This window comes from Ochotona princeps, chromosome 7 (genome assembly GCF_030435755.1).
Source record: "Ochotona princeps isolate mOchPri1 chromosome 7, mOchPri1.hap1, whole genome shotgun sequence".
Classification (NCBI taxonomy): domain Eukaryota; kingdom Metazoa; phylum Chordata; class Mammalia; order Lagomorpha; family Ochotonidae; genus Ochotona; species Ochotona princeps.
In genome coordinates this window covers 57565369-57584223 of record NC_080838.1, presented here as the reverse complement: position 1 = coordinate 57584223, position 18855 = coordinate 57565369, and positions in this window count along the sequence as shown.

The window sequence follows — 18855 nt, the reverse complement described above, 5'->3', positions numbered from 1 at the left end:
CTGAGGAACCCCAGTTAAGAACAATTCAGCTGAGTCTACAATCAACTCACAAAAGTGAAAGGGATAATAATAAATGTATGCATCTTTTGCTATTGTTATACTCTCATCTGCTAAAAATTTAAAATTAACAGAGGATCCAGTGGGGCCCAGGTTGCCTGGCCCAGGTCCCTGGGCTCACCTGTCGGGTAGGTGCTGGGTCTGTGAGTCCTGGGTGTGGGTGGGGTCTAGGTTAGGCAGCACAGGCACAAATGGTGCCAGGGCAAGCTCATTGGCTGCCCGGTGGGCATGCTTGTGGGGACTTGGTGTATAGGCTGGGGGATGGTACAAGTTGGGGTATGTGGGGGCCGGGGGTCTCACATTCAGGATTCTTGGTCTGACCGTAGAGTACATGTGTCAGAACTTGGCCTCCTCAGTGTAAAAGACAGAGCAGTGGATGGCTGGCCCAGATGCACATGGAGGATTTGGGACTGTAGAGGACGTCTGGTACCGTAGCAGATACTATGGAAGGAAGAAGGAGAATAGGACAAATTGCATAACTACCCCAGCCAAACTATAGCAGCAAAAATATGGTTAAATGGAAACTGTAAGGTCGACTATGTCAGCCAATGGACATTGGAAGAGGTTCCTTATTCTTGGATTGGTGAGATTGAGAGCATTTCAGAACTATCAAAACTATTTGGGAAGAATCCTTGGAGCTTGCACCATGCTAGGAATCCTGAGTTGATATCAGGTGGCAGCTCTCCATCTCTGGGTACTGGGGCGGTTGGGAGGCTGCGTATGGCTTTTCCCTTTATCTTCCCCCTTTCCCCACACATGGGAAGAAGAAACAGAAAACTTGGAAATAATGATCAGACCCACTTTTCCCTAACCCTCGATCCTTCCCACCCTGATCAACTATGTAAACATTTGCACAAATTTTAAATTTTAAATTTTAAAGATAGTAATTAGGCATATTTATGAGTTATAGTATGAGATTTCAATGCATCTATTCAATGTGTACTGATCAAAACAAGATATTCATCAGCTCTGCTTCTTTGATATTACTTTACTTCTGGAGGCCTGGGAGCTTCTTCCCTCTGTTTGCTCACAGAGTATCTTGTAGGTTTTCAGGAACATTACTTCCTACACCATACTGTGTAATACAAAGTACTTATTCTCCTGAATACCTCTGGTTTAATGCCTATTATCCAAACTCCTTTCCCTTCCAACCCCTCCTCAGTCTCAAGTAATCTCTATTACGTGTTCAGATTGAGTTTCGGTTTTAGCTTCCATGAATAAGGGAGAATGTGCAGGGCATGGCTTTCTGTGTCTGGCTCATTTTGCTGAATGTGACATCCTCCAGATCCATCTGCTTTACTGCAAATGACATATCATATAGTGCACTATATACATACATTTTGTCAGATCATATTGTTTTCCATTCATGGGCATCTTGTTTGAGTCCCTATCTCGGCTATTGTGAGTGGTACTAAAATATACATGGTGAAGTAGATAGCTCTGTGATATAATTATTTCATATCTGTTGGATAAAAACTGAGTAGTAGGATTGCTGTATCATAGTCCTATTTCCAGCTTTTAAAAGAAATTTTCAGGCTCCAGTGCTGTAGCCTAGTGGCCAAAGTCCTCGCCTTGCATGTGCCAAGATCCCATATGGGTGCTGGTTTGTGTCCTGGCAGCCCCACTCCCCATCCAGCTCCCTGCTTGTGGCCTGGGAAAGCAATCAAGGATGGCCCAAAGCCTTGGGACCCTGCACCTGCCTGGGATACCTGGAATAAATTCTGGGTTTTGGAATGGCTCACCTCCAGCCTTTTTGGTCATTTGGGGAATGAATGAATCATCAGACAGAAGATCTTCCTCTGGCTCTCTCCTCTTGCTTGTATATCTGACTTTCCAATAAATCTTTAAAAAAAATAAAAAGAAATCTTCATACTGTTTTCCATGTTGGCTATACTAATTTATGTTCCCACTAACAGTATATAAATATTCTAATTTCTCTACATCCTTGCCAGCATTTGTTGCCCTCTGTCTTCTTACAAATATCCACATTAACAGAGGTGAGGTTATATCTCAGTGTAGTTTTGATTTGCATTTCCCTGATGGCTAGTGATACTGAGCATTTTCACGTGTTTGTTGTTCATGCATATATATTTTATTCCTTTGAGAACTGTCTATTCAGGTTCTTTGCCCATTTTTAAGCTGAATTGGTTGTTTCTTATTATTGAGCTTTCTTGCACTCTCCATGTATTCTGGCTCTTAATTCTTTGCTTGCAAGTATTTTCTCTCACTCTATCTTGGTTGTTTCTTCTATTGATTGTTTTTGTTAAAAATGATTGATTTATTTATTTAAAAGAGAGAGAGAGAGATGTTTCATCTGCTGATATTTGCACCAAATGACTGCAAGTCCTGGAAGTAGGCCAAGCTGAAACCAGGAGCCAAGAACTCTGGGTCTTCCATGCGGGAGCACTTGGGACATCATATTTTCCCAAGCACATTAATCCAAAGCTGTATCAGAAGGGTACAAGAGTCCATTTGGGATGCCAGGATTTTAGGCAGTAGCTTAAGGGACTGTACCACAAGTCTGGCCCCATTGTTGGTTCTTTATGGGATGAATGTTTGTATTCTTCCAAACTGATACTTTTAAATCTTGGTTACCTATGTAGTTGATGTTTGGAGGCAGGGTCTCTGGGAGGGTGAAGTCTTCATGAATGAGACCAGTGTTTTCCAAGGACAGAGAGATCAGATTCTGCCTTTGTGCTGGGGATGCACCAAGGAGCCAACAGTCTGCAACCTGGAAGAGGCTCTCACTAGAACCCAACCAAGCTAGTGAACTGATCTTGGGCTTCTAGCATCCAGAGTTGTGAGAAGTAAACTTCTGGTGTTTCTAAGCCATTCAGGGCATGACACTTTTTTTTTTTTTTTTTTTTTTTTACTGAAGCCCAAACTAAGATAGAGGATTTGCCAAAAAAAAAAAAAAAAAAAAGTAACTACCTGGAACAGTTGGAATAGTTGGGTAAGGTGTCCCTTGCCAACACCCCTAATGCCTACTGCTTTTGAACAGCATTATTGCATTTCATTATGATCAGTCTATGTGTTGTAGCTCTTATCTAATTTTTTAATGGCTAAAATGTATATTGCATCCTTGTTCCTGTGTTTAGAAGCTAATTTGATGAATGAATGTATTAAATACTGAATGTAGGAAAGTGTGCTGCCAAGAGGGACTGCCATTTTTATGCTCTGCTCAGCAAATTCCAATCCCTAGAGTAGAAAAACACACAGAACACTTAACTGCCGGACAAGTGAAATTTCCATTTCATAATCACCTTTCTTAGAATTCTCTATCATCTATAGCTATATCTACCAATATACATGATTTTCCGTCTCAATGATGGTATAGCTGACCAACATTTTGTGCATATAAAAATTAGATTTAAAGAAATCTAATACATACATAATCTACTTATCCAAAAGTATGTATTTAATTTACAAACTAAAGCATCTTGATTCGTTTAAAAATTCTGCCAAAAAAAAGTGAGAGTGGAGCATTAGAGAAGGAGCATATCTTCCAGATTGGTCTATATCTAAAGCCAGTAGTCAACTGTGTGGCATTTCATGGAAGTAGGCACACACTGAGGTCATCGTTTTCTTATCTTTCTAGATGGTGTCAACACAGGTTTTCAAATATTCCTGGCATGGTTGAATTGATCTGTTCCTGATACAGCATTTTTTAAAAAAGATTTATTTTTTTATTGGAAAGGCAGATTTACAGAGAGAAGGAGAGACAGAAAGATTCTCCATCTGCTGATCATTCCCCAAAATGGCCACAATGACCAGAGCTGAGCCAACTTAAAGTCAGGAACCAAGAGCTTCTTTTGGCTCTCACATATAGGTGCAGGATCCCAAGACTTTTGGCCTTCCTCTACTGCTTTACCAGGTCACAAACAGGGAGCTGGATGGGAAGTGGAGCAGCCAGGACATGAACCAGTGCCCGTACAGAATTCTTGCACTTGGAGGTGGAGAATCATCCAATTGTGCCACCATGCCAAGCCAAACAGTTTTAGTTTTGGATTGAGCTACTTTTTTTCTAGGTTGGTCTTTTTCTTTATTTTTTTCTTTTTCCTTTTTAAAATATTTTTTATTTTTTATCTATCTACTTTTTTGCCAGAAAAAAATCTCATTTTGATTGAATGAGAAAACAAAGTCGACAGGTGATAACACCAAGGTGGCATGGATGCCAAAATTACCTGAAAAGGATTACAAAGCAGCATCAAAGAACCAGTCTTTGGTGTAAATTTGAATAACAGCAACTCAGAAGCTGTGGCAGTGAGTCTATTCTCCCTGAAATATCTTCTATGCTGTTCATGGGAAACAGTGTCACTGATGTGTGCAACCTTCCAGGCCAGCATCCGCTATGGCAGCAGGTCAGTCTTTCTTTTCACAAATTAAGAGTGACTCTTTTAATGCTCTTTTATTGGCAATGGAGGGTTGTAGGAAGGAAGTATCAAGCAGGGGAGGTTGGAGAGCTGATATTGTAATCATAGCATTTAAAGTTGGCAAAGAAGAGTGTGGAACATAGTGTTCTCAGCCTTATCCATTTCTATTTTACTAGCAATTTTCTCCGAGATCAGAACATTTGAGGTCTCCACCTTGGAAAAGAATCAGTTTTTCTGACATACTGAAATGATTCTTCTGCAAATAACCAAGTTGTGGTATTGTAAATTAAAAAACAGTTGTAAGTTCAAAAATAGTTGACTGCAGTTTTCAAATGTTCTTGTAAATAAAAAGATTGGAAAGACTCCAATCTATTAACAAATTTCAAAAAAGAAACCTTTCTAAAACCTGAAAAATATTTGATATAAAAGATATTACAAACACTTGATCACTTAAATCAGAAAAGTTAGCTAAAAATGATGCTGATAAAGTAGTGAGATTTCATCACAAGTTTCTAGAATAGCTGTTTTATTGATCCTACTCAATACTAGTTTTTAAACTTTTTTAATTTATTTTATTTTATTGTATAGTTGTTGACAATCTTTACATAGTTAATTATGGTTAACAAAAAAAAAAGGTTCAGGGGGTATAGGAAAGTGGGTAATACTATTATGTCCATATTGTTTCCATCATGTATCTGAGGTAAAGGGGGATATTGAGGAAGAAGCCCCACCCGGTTTCCCGCCCCCCCCAAGTCCCGGATGTGGGGCATGCTCTGAGATATTTGCTCAAGTGGTTTTAATAGTTCTCCAGTTATGAATTGCTGCCAGTTTCGCTCGATCAGGTCGTCCACTGATTGATATGGTCCATCATAAAGTCTCCGTTTGCCCCATATTTCGCTGCCAACAATATACAGCTGAGATGAATGATTGACCTGTTATGTCTTCTGTCTTTTTTTGGTTAGAGTTCTGAGTCTGGGAGTGGATCAAGTGGAGGAACTTGGGAAACTCCCCTGGCGAGTCATAGCTCTCACTGGTGAACACGTGGTCCAGATCTAGGGGTCGGACAAGCAGGGCATAGTAGCTCCAAGATGTGTAAATTGGTAATGGAACGGAATGTACTGGGCAGGACTGAGCAAACCTTAGCCTACAAGCAAAACTAGAAACCAGCATGGAGCACAGGTCATACTGAGCTAGGCTCTTGCACCTACTGGTCCTCAGAGCAACCATGGGCAGGTGCGTGATTTACGGCTAGGAACAGGCCTAATTGGGAAGGTAAGGGGACACCCTAACTGGGTTGAGGTTCCCAAAAAGGAGCGCATGGGCTGGAATGGGGGCTGTGTTCTAATCAGGACACGGTTGTAGTCTCCCCTGGAACAAGTGTGGGCTGGGATTGGATGCACCAGGCCAGTTCAGACCCCAACACCATCTGGTGTCATGGAGAACCAGGATGGATGTGGGACTGACTAGGCTAGGTCTCAACCCCCTACTGAGCCATGTGTGAGCTGTATGTGGGTATGGACGAGCCATGGCTGGGCTGAAACATCCAACAACAAGAACCAGAATGGGGTGAAAGCCAGCCAGGAAAAGCCACTGTTCCTGCTAGGACAGGAGGTGAGCTGAGTAGGGTTGGCTCAAGGATCCCCTGGTATGTGCAAAATCTGGCATTGGGAGGGGTTCTGATGGAGGAGCCTGGGCAACTCCTCTGGCAGGACACAGTCCCTGCAGGTAAGCACAAGAAGCATGATAGGAAACAGCCCAGAATAGGCCATGGAAAGTTTCCCACTGGCATACATTTGGCATGGGTCAGGGGCAGACCAGGCTGAATCAGTTCATGTCATCCACTGGCAAATCCCAACACCAGAACAGAGTGTGGGTTGAGCTGGGTTTGGTCGCGACAAAACCAGTACACATTATGGAATGCCACGGCGTGGTTGCCTGTACTGGATTTGACTGCAGCACCCAACCAGCACACGTGAGATCCAGGAAGGAAGGGAGGGGCAGAGCTGTCAGGGGGATTAAGGGGCTGGTCCCCTTGCCGGACAGCTACTCCCACTGGAGAGCGTGGGCTGGGATGGGGACAGACCAGACTAAGTTTTTAAACTTTAATTTACATAAGATGAACAAATTCCATGTGTTTTATATTTACAGATCTAATAACCTAATGATACTTCCAATTCTACTTTCCTTCCTACCCACATACTCACCTTCCTTCCCTTCTTATTTTCTTAATGTTTACAATTGTGTAGTTTCAGTTTATTTTATGGTCGCAAGCTTAGCCCTCCACTGCATAAAGAATTCAGCAAGCATTAAGTGAAGGAACCATTATTTCTCAAGAGTATAGACAGGGCTGTAAACAATAATCAAAGCTCAAAGTATTAATTTTGTTTGTATACATAATATATTTTTCTACTCTGTATATTACTAAAAACCAGGAAAACATGATATTTGCCTGGGACTGGCTTATTTTACCAAGTATAATGGCTTCCTGTTGCATTCATTTTGTTGCATAAGACAGATTTCAATTTCTTTTATAGCTGAGTAGTCTTCCATTGTGTATATATACAGCATTTTCTTTGTCTAGTCATCAACTGATGGCAAGTATACTATTCTACATCATGAAAGAATCTCACCAGTACGTATAATAGACATACCCAAAGGTAACATAAATGTATGACTTGAATAAATTCCTTCTCTCTTTCTTCTTTCTTTTTTTTTTTTTTTTAAGATTTTATTTATTTGTACCGGAAAGGCAGATATACAGAGAGAGGATGAGAGACAGAGAGGAAGATCTTCCATCCGATGATTCACTCCCCAAGTGAGCCACAACGGGCCGGTGCTGTGCCGATCCGATGCCGGGAACCAGGAACCTCTTCTGGGTCTCCCACACGGGTGCAGGGTCCCAAAGCTTTGGGCCGTCCTCGACTGCTTTCCCAGGCCACAAGCAGGGAGCTGGATGGGAAGTGGAGCTGCCGGGATTAGAACCGGTGCCCATATGGGATCCCGGGGCGTTCAAGGCGAGGACTTTGGCCACTAGGCCACGGTGCCAGGCCCTCTTTATTCTTTCTCTCTCTTTCTTTCTTTCTTCCTTCCTTCCTTCCTTTCTTTCTTCTTTCCTTCTTTCCTTCTTTTTTCCTATCTTTCTTTCTTCCTTACTGTTTTTCATGATATAGATCCATACACCCACCACACCCACACTGTTTTATCCATGTTATTACAATAGTCTAATACTTCAGCAATAGTCATAAACCCAATATTCTACTATTTAGTTTTATCATGGCATTGTGGGTATAGACAATGGTAGATATTGTATTATCCTATTGTCAAGGTATATTTAACAGTTTCATTCAAAGTCTTCCTTTTATTTGGGAGTAGAGACCCATACTGCAACTTATCTTCACTTCCCTGTATGAAAGCTTCCATTATACAGTTCATCTATCAAAATATATGTAGGACCCGGCATGATAGCATAGTGGTTAAAGTCCTCGCTTTGAATGCGCCAGGATCCCATATGGGCACCAGTTCTAATCCCAGCGACCTTGCTTCCCATGCAGCTCCCTTCCTGTGGCTGGGGAAAACAGTTGAGGATGACCCAAAGTTTTGGGACCTGTGTGGGAGACCTGGAAGAGGCTCCTGGCTTCGGATTGGCTCAGCTCCAGCCGTCGCAGGCACTTGGGGAGTGAACCATCGGATGGAAGCTCTTCCTCTCTGTCTCTCCTCCTCCTCTCTGTATATCCACCTTTCCAATAAAAATAAATAAAAGTAGTGAAGACATGGAACCAGAAATGGATAAAGAAACTATGGACATCTGATCTGTAGAATGTTACTCAGCCATTAAAATTAAATTTTACTATTGAGGATAAAATGGTCCCAACTAGAAATCATTATGCTGTGTGAAATAGGCCAATCCTCAAAGGACAAATATCATACGTTCTCTCTGATATAACATAACCTTCATGCAAAATACAAGTTAAATATATGCATAGGTAAACATGTATATACATATATTTTTTAAAGATTTATTTATTTTTAGTGGAAAGTCAGATATACAGAGAGGAGGAGGAGAGACAGAGAGGAAGAGCTTCCATCCGATGGTTCACTCCCCAAGCGGCTGGAATGGCTGGAGCTGAGCCGATCCGAAGCCAGGAGCCAGGAGCTTCTTCCAGGTCTCCCGCACAGGTGCAGGGTCCCAAGTCTTTGGGCCGTCCTTGACTGTCTTCCCAGGCCACAAGCAGGGAGCTGGATGGGAACTGGGGCCACCGGGATTAGAACTGGCACCCATATGGGATCCTGGTGCATGCAAGGTGAAGTCTTTAACCACTATGCTATCACATCGGGCCCTTGCCTTTAGTTTTTGTGGGTGCTATTTCTTTTTTCTGTCAAGAGAATAACTTGAAGTATCATTTGTAGGGTAGGTTTGGACTAGGCATATTCATTTAACTTTTCTTGACTGTGGAAGAATTTTATTTCATTTTCAAAGACAAAGGAAAGCTTTACTGGATATGTTATCCTGGGCTGACAATGTTTTGCTTTTACAATCTGGAATATGCCGCTCCATTCTCTTCTGGCCTGTAGATTTTCCTGTGAGAGATCTCCTGTGAATTTAATTGGCATTCCTTTATATGCCAGTTGATTTTTTTTCATGTGCACATTTGAGGATCTTTTCCTTATGATTTATTGAAGTTAGCTTGATAATCATGTGTCTTGGTGAAAATCATTTTTGGTCAAGCCTGTTGGGAGTTCTGTGCCCCTCCTGGTTGTTTCCCAATTATTTCTCTAGATTAGGGAAATTTTCTTTTATTATTTCATTGAGTACACTTTTAATCCCAGCTTCTCTTTCTGCACCTTATGGGAGTCCCATAACTCTTACATTTGGCCTTGTAATAGTGTCTTTCAATTCTTGAATACTTTTTTTCTTTAGCTTGCCCCAGCTCTGCTTCCAGCTTTTTGTTTGTTTTCCTCTGGTGACAGGAAATACCTTCTAATTTTGAGATTCTTTCTTCTGCCTCCTTCATTCTATTTTGGAGACGTTCCACTGTACTTTTAATTTTCTCCATTGTATTTTCATTTCTGATATATCAGCTTTCATTTGATTCACTTCCAGTGTGACATACTCCTTAAATTCCTTGAATGCCTGCTTTATGTGCTTCTCATTGTGGATAAGAAGCTTTATAACAAGTGTTTTGAATTCTGCATTCCCCATTTTCTTGATGTATTCTTCAATTAACTCTGAGTTTGGCAAAATCTTTTTACTCCTTTGCAGTGGACTCTTCAGTAATATTCATTGTGCATTTGTCTCTTCTTTTGCACTTGGAAATTGTACTTCTGGCTATCAGATTTTCTCCTTGGGGCAGGTTTTTTAAGCTGTGTCACCCACATGTCTACAGTTCGATTTTACTTATTGCAGTTGGTACACGCTTCTTTGTTGGCAGCTAGTTGTGTCACTCCCTCCAGTGAGTTCCAGGTCTGGGTTCTTATGTTAGATTTCTGATATTATCTCCATAGCTCCAACTCCTGGCTCACCACTCTCCATCTCCTGTGATCCCAAACTGAGTCAGCACCATTGTCTGTACAACCTTGCTCCCACTTTCAGCTTGAGCATTTCCCTTGATTAAGGAGACACCAGGTGTCCTATACAACTAAGTTGTTGTTGGTGCTGATCTTGCCAGAACCTGCTGACTCTTTGGTCTGAGGGCCACACAGACCTATTTTGACCCATAAGATGCCAAAGTCAGTATTATTTTTGTTGTGGGGCCAGTGCAATGCACTGAGGTTAGTTAGTTCACTCCCAGCTTAGTACATGTGCAGCTCGCTGTTGTCCCTGCAGACTCAAAGCCTTTGCCACACCATACAAAATGGCACCTAAAGTGCCATTTATGGAGTTCTCTAGCTATCAGGTGTGAGGGCTACCTGGACCTATCTTGGGTGGAACCTGTAGGATGTCACGTTGTTGGAGTTCACTGAGCCAGAAATGAGTTCACTCCCTGTCTAGTGCATACACAATACTGTCCCATAGACTTTGTCTGCTTAACAAAATGGCACCCAATGCAGCTCTAGGGGGTGGCCTGGGTTGTGAAATCCACCCCGTCCCCACACTGCCTTTCTGGGATCTGCCACTCTGTCTCTGCTCCTGGTCAAAACAAACAGAACAGCAGGAAGAGCAGTTTTTTTGTCTGGGTTCACCTCTGGAGCTTCCAGTGAAAGTCCCTTCCCACTTAGTTGCTTGTGGAGTTCTGGCTGCTGATGCAGTTCATATTGCTGCCAGCGGATTGCAGGTCACTGCAACACCACAAGGTTGTTCCCGCTGCTTACCTGTATTTGTCAGAATCCAGGTGCCCCTCTGCTGTTATTTTGTCCTTTCCTATTTCCTGTAATGTGCCTTCTCTGCTTCACCCTGGCTAACGTTTCTCCGTCAGTTTAAATGTGCCCCTATCCTACTCTGCCATCTTGATTCTACACTTTTTTTAAGTTTTTTTTTTAATTTTTATTGGAAAGGTGGATATACAGAGAGGAGGAGAGACAGAGAGGAAGAGCTTTCGTCCGAATATTCACTCCCCAAGCAGCTGGAATGGCTGGAGCTGAGCCAATCCGAAGCCAGGAGCCAGGAGCTCTTCCAGGTCTCCCTCAAGGGTGCAGGGTCCCAAGTCTTTGGGCCGTCCTCGACTGCTTTACCAGGCCACAAGCAGGGAGCTGGATGGGAAGCGGGGCTGCCAGGATATGCTATCGCACCAGGCCCAATTTTACACTTTTTATTCTACACTGTTGTCATTAATGTAATGTTCAGTTTTCTTATCAATTAATATACCATAATTATATATATTTCTAAGGATAATCTGATTTTCATTTATGAATCAGTTGGTGCAAGTGCTTCGACACCCAAGGCACCTTTCTTTATCTTTCATGTCCCAAAATGATCGGAAAAAATATCCTGGTGCAGTTCATTGCAGGACAGTATCCTCTACTATATGGTCAGCCTTTTAAGTAAGATTTAATTTTTTTCAATTCAGAGAAAACTCTGAAGTATAGATCATGTATTTGTTATTTAGTATTTCTTCTCATTCTTGTTGTCTTCTTTGGGATTTTCATCATCTGTGTTCACCACAGATGTTATTTTCTTCCTGATATTTTTCTTTTTCATTTTTTCTCCCCAAAATTTGTTGATTTGTATGAGATAGAAATGGAGAGAGAAGAAGAGGGAAAGGAAGAGGAAGATGGAAGGAATTGGAAGAGGGAGAGGGAAGTACATGTTTGTTGGTTCACTCCCCCAACCCCCCCAAACACAGTAATACCAAGTTCTGGGTCAGGTGAAGCCAGGAGTTTGAAATTCCATCTTCATCTGCCATGTGAGTGACAGGGGCACAGGTACTTGGACCATGCTCTGCTGTCTTTCATATTTATTATCAGGGAGATGGATTACAAGTTCAGCAGCCAGACCTTGACCAGAGCTCTGATAATGGGATACCCACCTCAAGAAATTTATCTCTGATCTTTTCATATTTAAGTTATGCTCATTTTTATTTATTCTGTTTTGCTACTTGAGCTATTCTTTCATTTATGCTATTTTTCAGTTATTATCTCAGGTTCTGAATAACTTTTAGTTATTTTTTTAAATGTGAGGTTCTGGTTAAATTTTATTCTTTAATGATGTCTTTTCAGTCTACTTTCATTGTGTATCAGCATATTCTGTTTCTGTGGGGCATAACTTATGTAGTCACAAAATTTGTTTTCCTGTGCTTTTAGAACCAAACGTGATTAAGGGTAGCTAATTTCACACAGCCCCTTCTTCTGTTGTTTGGTTTTCTTTTTCTTTTTTTTTTTTTAAGTAGCATTCAATTTAAGATTTACTGGTCCAATTCCCATCCCATATGTATTTGTCTTTCCTGTTGGCTATATATTATAGAATATATCTTGCAGAATGACCACCCCAAATTTTTCTTCTCTGAGAATCTGACCTGGAAGCAAACTGTGATAACTGAGTTTTGATGCATCTCAGGGCTGGACTGCTCAATTTTTCAGATACTGTTATTGGCCCTTGGTGTCCACCATCAGCAGTGACTGCATTTGGGCTTCTTCTGTGCCCATTGAACATCCTATTGTCTGACCTTGCTTATTCCTGTACATTCCATTTCAGTGGGTTGTTCCTGCTCAGCTGCTTTGGTACAAGTTGGCATGCAGCACGGTAAAGAATCTCCAGGAAGGACTTGGTATTTTATCTGCTTAGTGCACCTGCATTCCAATTTCCACCTCAAGAAGAGGAGGATATTTGTTCTAATCACTCTAGGATAGCCGGGTGACTGATTTCACAAATAGAATGAAGAGAAAGTGACACTCTGAGCAATGTCACCATATTGTGTGAGGTCTTAGCCACAAGGAAAAGTATAAAGAACAGGGGATCTCAGAGTAACCACGCCACCTGAGTCTCTAGATTCAGCTACATGTCAGGGCCAGTAGCTGTATCTGTTCTGGGCCAGTCAATCCCCAGTTGACTGTAGCCCTACCTATGACAAATAACAAAATGATAGTTATTTTGGGAAACAATGCCTCAGTGATTCATTTAGTAGAGATGCAGAGAGACAAAGGCAGGTGGGAGAGAAATCGAGTGCAAGCGCAGGCTGGTTCACTCCCCATGCATCTGCAATGGTCCAAGACAGTGACTGAAACCAGGAGCCAAGGATTGAGTTATTGTCTCCCATAGGTGGCAGGGATTCAGTCACTTAAACTACCACGACTGCCTCCCAGAGTACATATCAGCAGGAAGCTGAAGTCAGTAGTTGGAGCTGAGGATCAAATGCAAGTACTGGGACGCAGGCATCTTAATTGACATCTTAAACACTAGGCCAAATGTCCCTGGATTTGCTTTCAAGTAGGAATATGTAACTAAGCTTGTTTTGTTTTAAATTTTATCTGTGCTTTATAATTCTTTTTTTCTGTTTTATTCTCCTTTGCTTTTTAATTGGTCTTGGAGAAAGTTTAAAACAATGTGCTATAGCATCCTCTGTTCAAGTCTTGTCAGAATCCCAAGTATCATAAGGTTACAATGTTTCTCTAGCATAGACTTAAGTCAAGATCTGTGAAGCCACCAGGGAATGTAATTCAGAACCAGAACACATGGAGTTCATAGCTTCTTCATCTGCACTTGACCTTCTAGTCAACCCTTTAAGAAAAATAGGCTCTCCTCTCTCCTCATGTGAAACGTTTCCTATGTGAAAGTTGACTATGAACAGCCATGCTTCCATGGATAAAGTTGGCCATCCCAGTTCCCATCAAGCCAGGCTGTTGAGAACAGCAACATTTGCACAATCTTAGCACTTTCAAAGAATAGTAAATCACATGGGCACTGCAGACAAGCTGATGACTTATTTTTCCAATCAAAACATGCAGTTATTTTAAAAAGTATTTATTGAGTGCTTATTATGACTCAAGAACTGTCCAAGGTAAAAGGACACTGGGTGTATACCAGTTTAACAAAACAAACATCCCTACTCTTCAGGAAATTCAAGTCCAGTGGCTTATATTCTGGAAATGTTGGTTTAGTAGCAACCTATTGTTACACGAGCATGCTCCTGGGAAGGAGCCAAAGCCACTTCCACTTCCGTGCAATTGTCTTCAGTACACTCCCTCCCAAGGATTCTGGTAAACATCACTTTATCCATTTCATTACATTTTTAGTGACAGCGCCGTCCCTTGAAAATGGATGCTACCCAACTAGCATGCTCCACACTTTAATTCTCATTTTAAGCAGCCACAAAAATATGCCAATCAGTTGGGGAAAATAATGCAGTTTTCAATTTAAGTGACATCTTAGGTAATATCTAATTTCTTAAGAAAGGTACTTCAGCATTTCTAATGGTCACAGACTGATGTAAGTGGATACTTTATTAGATCAGCTTGAATTGAGGACATTATGTGTACAGGGCAAAAGGAGATAAGAGGAAAAGCAGGTAAATTATTATAACAGGAAAAGGCAAGGAATAAAAGCCCATATTCTCAAACCAACAATTTAAGCAAGTCTAGTATTTTGGTATGCTCCTTTATGTACTACCTGGAAGCGTACATTAACAGGAAGCTTCTACCCACTCCCAACTCTCCCCATCCCTGTGTCTACAGAGGTCTGTCAGTGGGCGAAGACGTTGTCATTGTTTATAATGTTCATAAGCTTGCATGGATGTGAATGACATATATTTAGAAATCAAAATAAGGCTTTAGGAAGATCTTCAATTTAATGGAAACTAGTCTAGTCATTTAGGAACCACAAAAGCTTTTTTAGGGAAAATCTTCCGCTGCCAGCTGGAGGAAGTGTGGGTGTCCTGGGGTCCCAGTGACACCTTGTGATGTCAGTCACCCTCAGCCAGTGGCGGATTGGCTCTGCAGAGTTGTGGCAGAGTTTAAATTCCTGTACCATCAGGGAGCTGTTCAGAGTATCAACACAAGCGTGGCCGCGTTGAGATTTCTTCAGTGAGAACTTCAGCCTGATTCCTGACTTTTTGTTTTGTTTTTGTAAGCGAAAAAGGGTAAGACAATCTCATCATTTAATCTTTGCTGTGCTTTTGGAAGCTTTTGATGTGCTGTTTGAAAGATGTTGAGTGTGTATACATAAAAGGAGCATGAAGTTATGCAGAGAAGGATGCAGAGAGCTGCATTTTGGGTACAAGTGGTTTCCATTTTGTGTATGTTTGTTAATGTCACGGTAAATAATTATATTAAAACGACACTTTACATCAATGGAGCTAGGTATTTTTCTGGTGATGTTTTAATTAGATCTCTGCACAGTTCCTGTGAAAGAGAAAGTTTACCACGCAGAGGAAGAGGAAAGGTCATTTTGAAGTTCAGTTTTAATTAGCAAAGTGAATAAAATGTTTACATTTAGGTTTCACGAATATGGGGATGTTGTGAAAGTATTTACATCAGACCAGTAGGACTTTCAGAATGTAGTCCTTTGATTGAGAATATATTTCATGTTATTCATTTAGAGAGAATCAGTAAATCTTTATCATGAACTGAATAAGTAACTGAAAGGTGATGCTAAGACCACTGAAATAAAAACAAGACAGTAGTGACTGCACTGTTCATATTGTTGCATATTTGTGTTAGCATGATACATTGCCTGTAGTCAAATTTTGGTGTATGTTGGACACAACTGAATACAAAAATATAATTCTTGAAAGGTATTTTTCCTCATTTTGAAAGGCAGAGAGACAGGGAGAGAAAAAGAATGACAGATACACAAATTTCCCTTAGGTGGTCCACTCTTCAAATGACCAAAACAATGAGACCTGACTGAAGTTAGGAACCCAGAATTCAAAGTAGGTCTTCTATGTGGGTGACAGGGATGTAGGGAGTAGAGCCATCACTTGCTGCCTTCCAGGGTATGCATTAGCACAAAGCTGAATGGGAAGCAGAGGCAGGACTTGAATGCAGACACTGTGGTAGGGGATGTGGGCATCCTGAGTCTTGGCTTCACTGCTACACCAAACACCCACTGCAAGCGCCTACTTTGCAAACATTTTCTAGTATGGAAGACCTAAGTGTATATGACAACCCTTCAAAGTAGGGTATTATTGGAAAACAACAGGTGATTTTCAAAACTTTTAGTGCCCTAGAGGGTACTTGCTAAAGCTTGTGGAACAATCAAATTAAAGAATAGGTGTATTTTCCTTGAGCGTTTTAAAGTCTGCTCAAACAGTCCCTATCTGTGTATAGAGGTGATTTTAATTGCTTCATTTGTTCTACTTCCTCATAGAAGAGTCTGTCTTTCCCAAAAGAAGAGTAGCTATAATAAGGTCATGTATTCTACACGTGGTCTAGAAGATCCCTTGTATCACAGCAACACTTTAAGCAACCTGTCTTATTTAGGATCAATAATTCTGGGTTAACTTAATTTTCTGTTCAGCTAAGACTCAACAGATTATCCTTTTTTGTTTGTTTGTTTAAACAAACAGGCAATTTTCTAAAGACCATGAGTCCACTTGCCTACCTCTAAATGGTGTTAGAGACCAATACACCCAAGATGCTTAGAGGCCTTCCTACCCCCCATTTAATTTGGGGCACTTAGAGTTCTTTCCTTGTGATTGAAGGCACACAATGTCAGATTCAGGACAGTTTCAATAGGAATGATTGACAAATCTTTTTGATTCATTTATAATACTCTTTGAGTCCACATTCTAGCAACTTCTTGTTATGTGAATTTGGAGTAATGTTACTTTTTTTCAAATAAGCTTATCATTACGATTATTGCCATGCATTGCTATGCACTCAACACCTAGAGCAGTGTGTGTAACATTATATGTTTTCAGTACATAGTTGTCAATTGCTAATGAATGATGCATTTTTATTAGTATTCTTGATCATAACAATACTAAGAAAAATAAGCAAATTAGCATGATAAATTGTTTTCCAAGAAAAAAAGAACCTGTGATTTTAAAATTATTTATTTATTTATTTATTTGCAGGCAGAAAAGTTTATTTGCGAAGGGACCAGGTGAGCAGGGAAGGGGAAAGCACCTCCAGAAAGCAAGCCATGAGGTGGGGTGCCTATCGAAAGAGGAGGGAGAGAGAGACACCCAAACATGATTTTTAAAATGTATTTTCTGAATTTGCCACATTTCTTTAATTTTCATTTATGTAAAATGATAGAAAAGAATACTCCAAACAATTTGTAAAAATGGAATCAAAAGATAAGTTGGTTTTCATGCAAAAGGTTTTGAAATACATACTTGTAAGAATCTTTTAAATGTTTTTGGAATTTGTGAAAACTATGGATGGATTTCAGTGTTTTTGCAAAATTAGCATATTTAAAAACCCAATTTCCCACCAACTTTTAAAAGTAACTTTCTTTCTACTTTACAAGTATATCATGAACTTAAAGGAAATTGGAGAACAAGCCTCTATACTTTAGAACTCAAAGAAGTTTTTTGGCTATACTTAAAATCCAGACCATTATTTCTTTCTACAGATCCTAACCACTTGTATTTTTTTTTTGACTCTGGGAACACAATTCAGAAAGCCAGGAACTCTCCAACACATTGCTTTCCAAACAGACAGGACTCCAATCAAGGTTAATTCCCTTTGTTGCACGCTGTTATTCACATAGCAGACAAACGTACCAACCCCGAAAGAAGCACTGGGGTTACTGGACTCCTCATTTTGGATTTGTGGGCAGTTTGAATTCATTTCTCAGAACAGGGCTCCTGCATATAGACTTCTATCCTTTTAGGATATCAGCTAATGTTAATAGAAGTCTGGCACTTTCATTTAGAAAAGTACCTCACAGAGTATAATCAACAGTAATACTAAAAAGTCTGATCAAAGGTCTGAGTCTGGCTTTCTTTAATGCTGCAGGATGGAAAATATTCTCCAGAAGACAGATGAGCTCTCTCTGGACTCTAGAATGACCTGTTTTCATTGGTCAGACTTGCATTTGTGAAAGGATCACTTCAGGTTAAGATATTAAATGTGATTTTGAGAATCCCAAGCATTGTGTTTTGTAATATCCCATTCTTAAGAAATTTGCACACAGAAGCATACACATTTTTGGTAAACAAAACAAGGCAAGATATTCATGGGTGCAGAAGAAATTCACAAAAGCATTCTTCATTCTTCAATTTTTATTTAGATGATAATCTGAAAATATATAAAGGCAAGATCATTAGTCACCGACCTTTTGTTTGCCCCTTTATTTGTTAGTTTCAAGATATCCTGAGATTGTTATCCTAGCCAAATTTCCACTTGGAAATTAAAATTATGGGATGTCTTATTTTCATTTGACTTTCAAAGTTGAAAATTTCAGCATGCTGTTGTTTTGAAAATCTCATACTTTGGAAAATTCTGTTTTCCATAAGTACTTTTAAAATGTTTTGATTGTAAAAACTAAGGGGAAGTAATCTATGTTGAATGAGACTTATTTTAGGTGCAAGCAAGCGTTTTCTTTTCCCTTTCTTTATTGACATTGGGATGAGATTTTGAAAAATGAAATTAAGATAATGTCAAAATATAAGAAGTGAGATGTGCCACGTTGAATTGGAACAAAGAAAGCAATGCAAATGAAAAGCAGCTATGCTGCGGGGCGATCATCACATAACACTAAATGAGAGGTCCTATTGGACTATTTAGTCTATATTAAAGTCAAAACTAGGAAGCCTTACAGTGTGTTATTTTAAAATTGCAATCATTTTCCTGAATAAATTTTAAAGATAACATTAGATAAATTCTTGGGCCTAATGCTTCAGATATTGTTTACAATAGTCAGATATTATTGAGTTACATAGCCCTATGTCTTAGATCAAGGGTTAAAATCACTTGGGGGGGAGAAAACTTAAAAATGAATCCACACCTATGCCAAGTGAAACATCTGTTGCTCATGGAATTTGAGCACTGGCAATTTTTACAATATTTCCAGATAGTGCTGATATACAACCAGAATTGAGGTTCT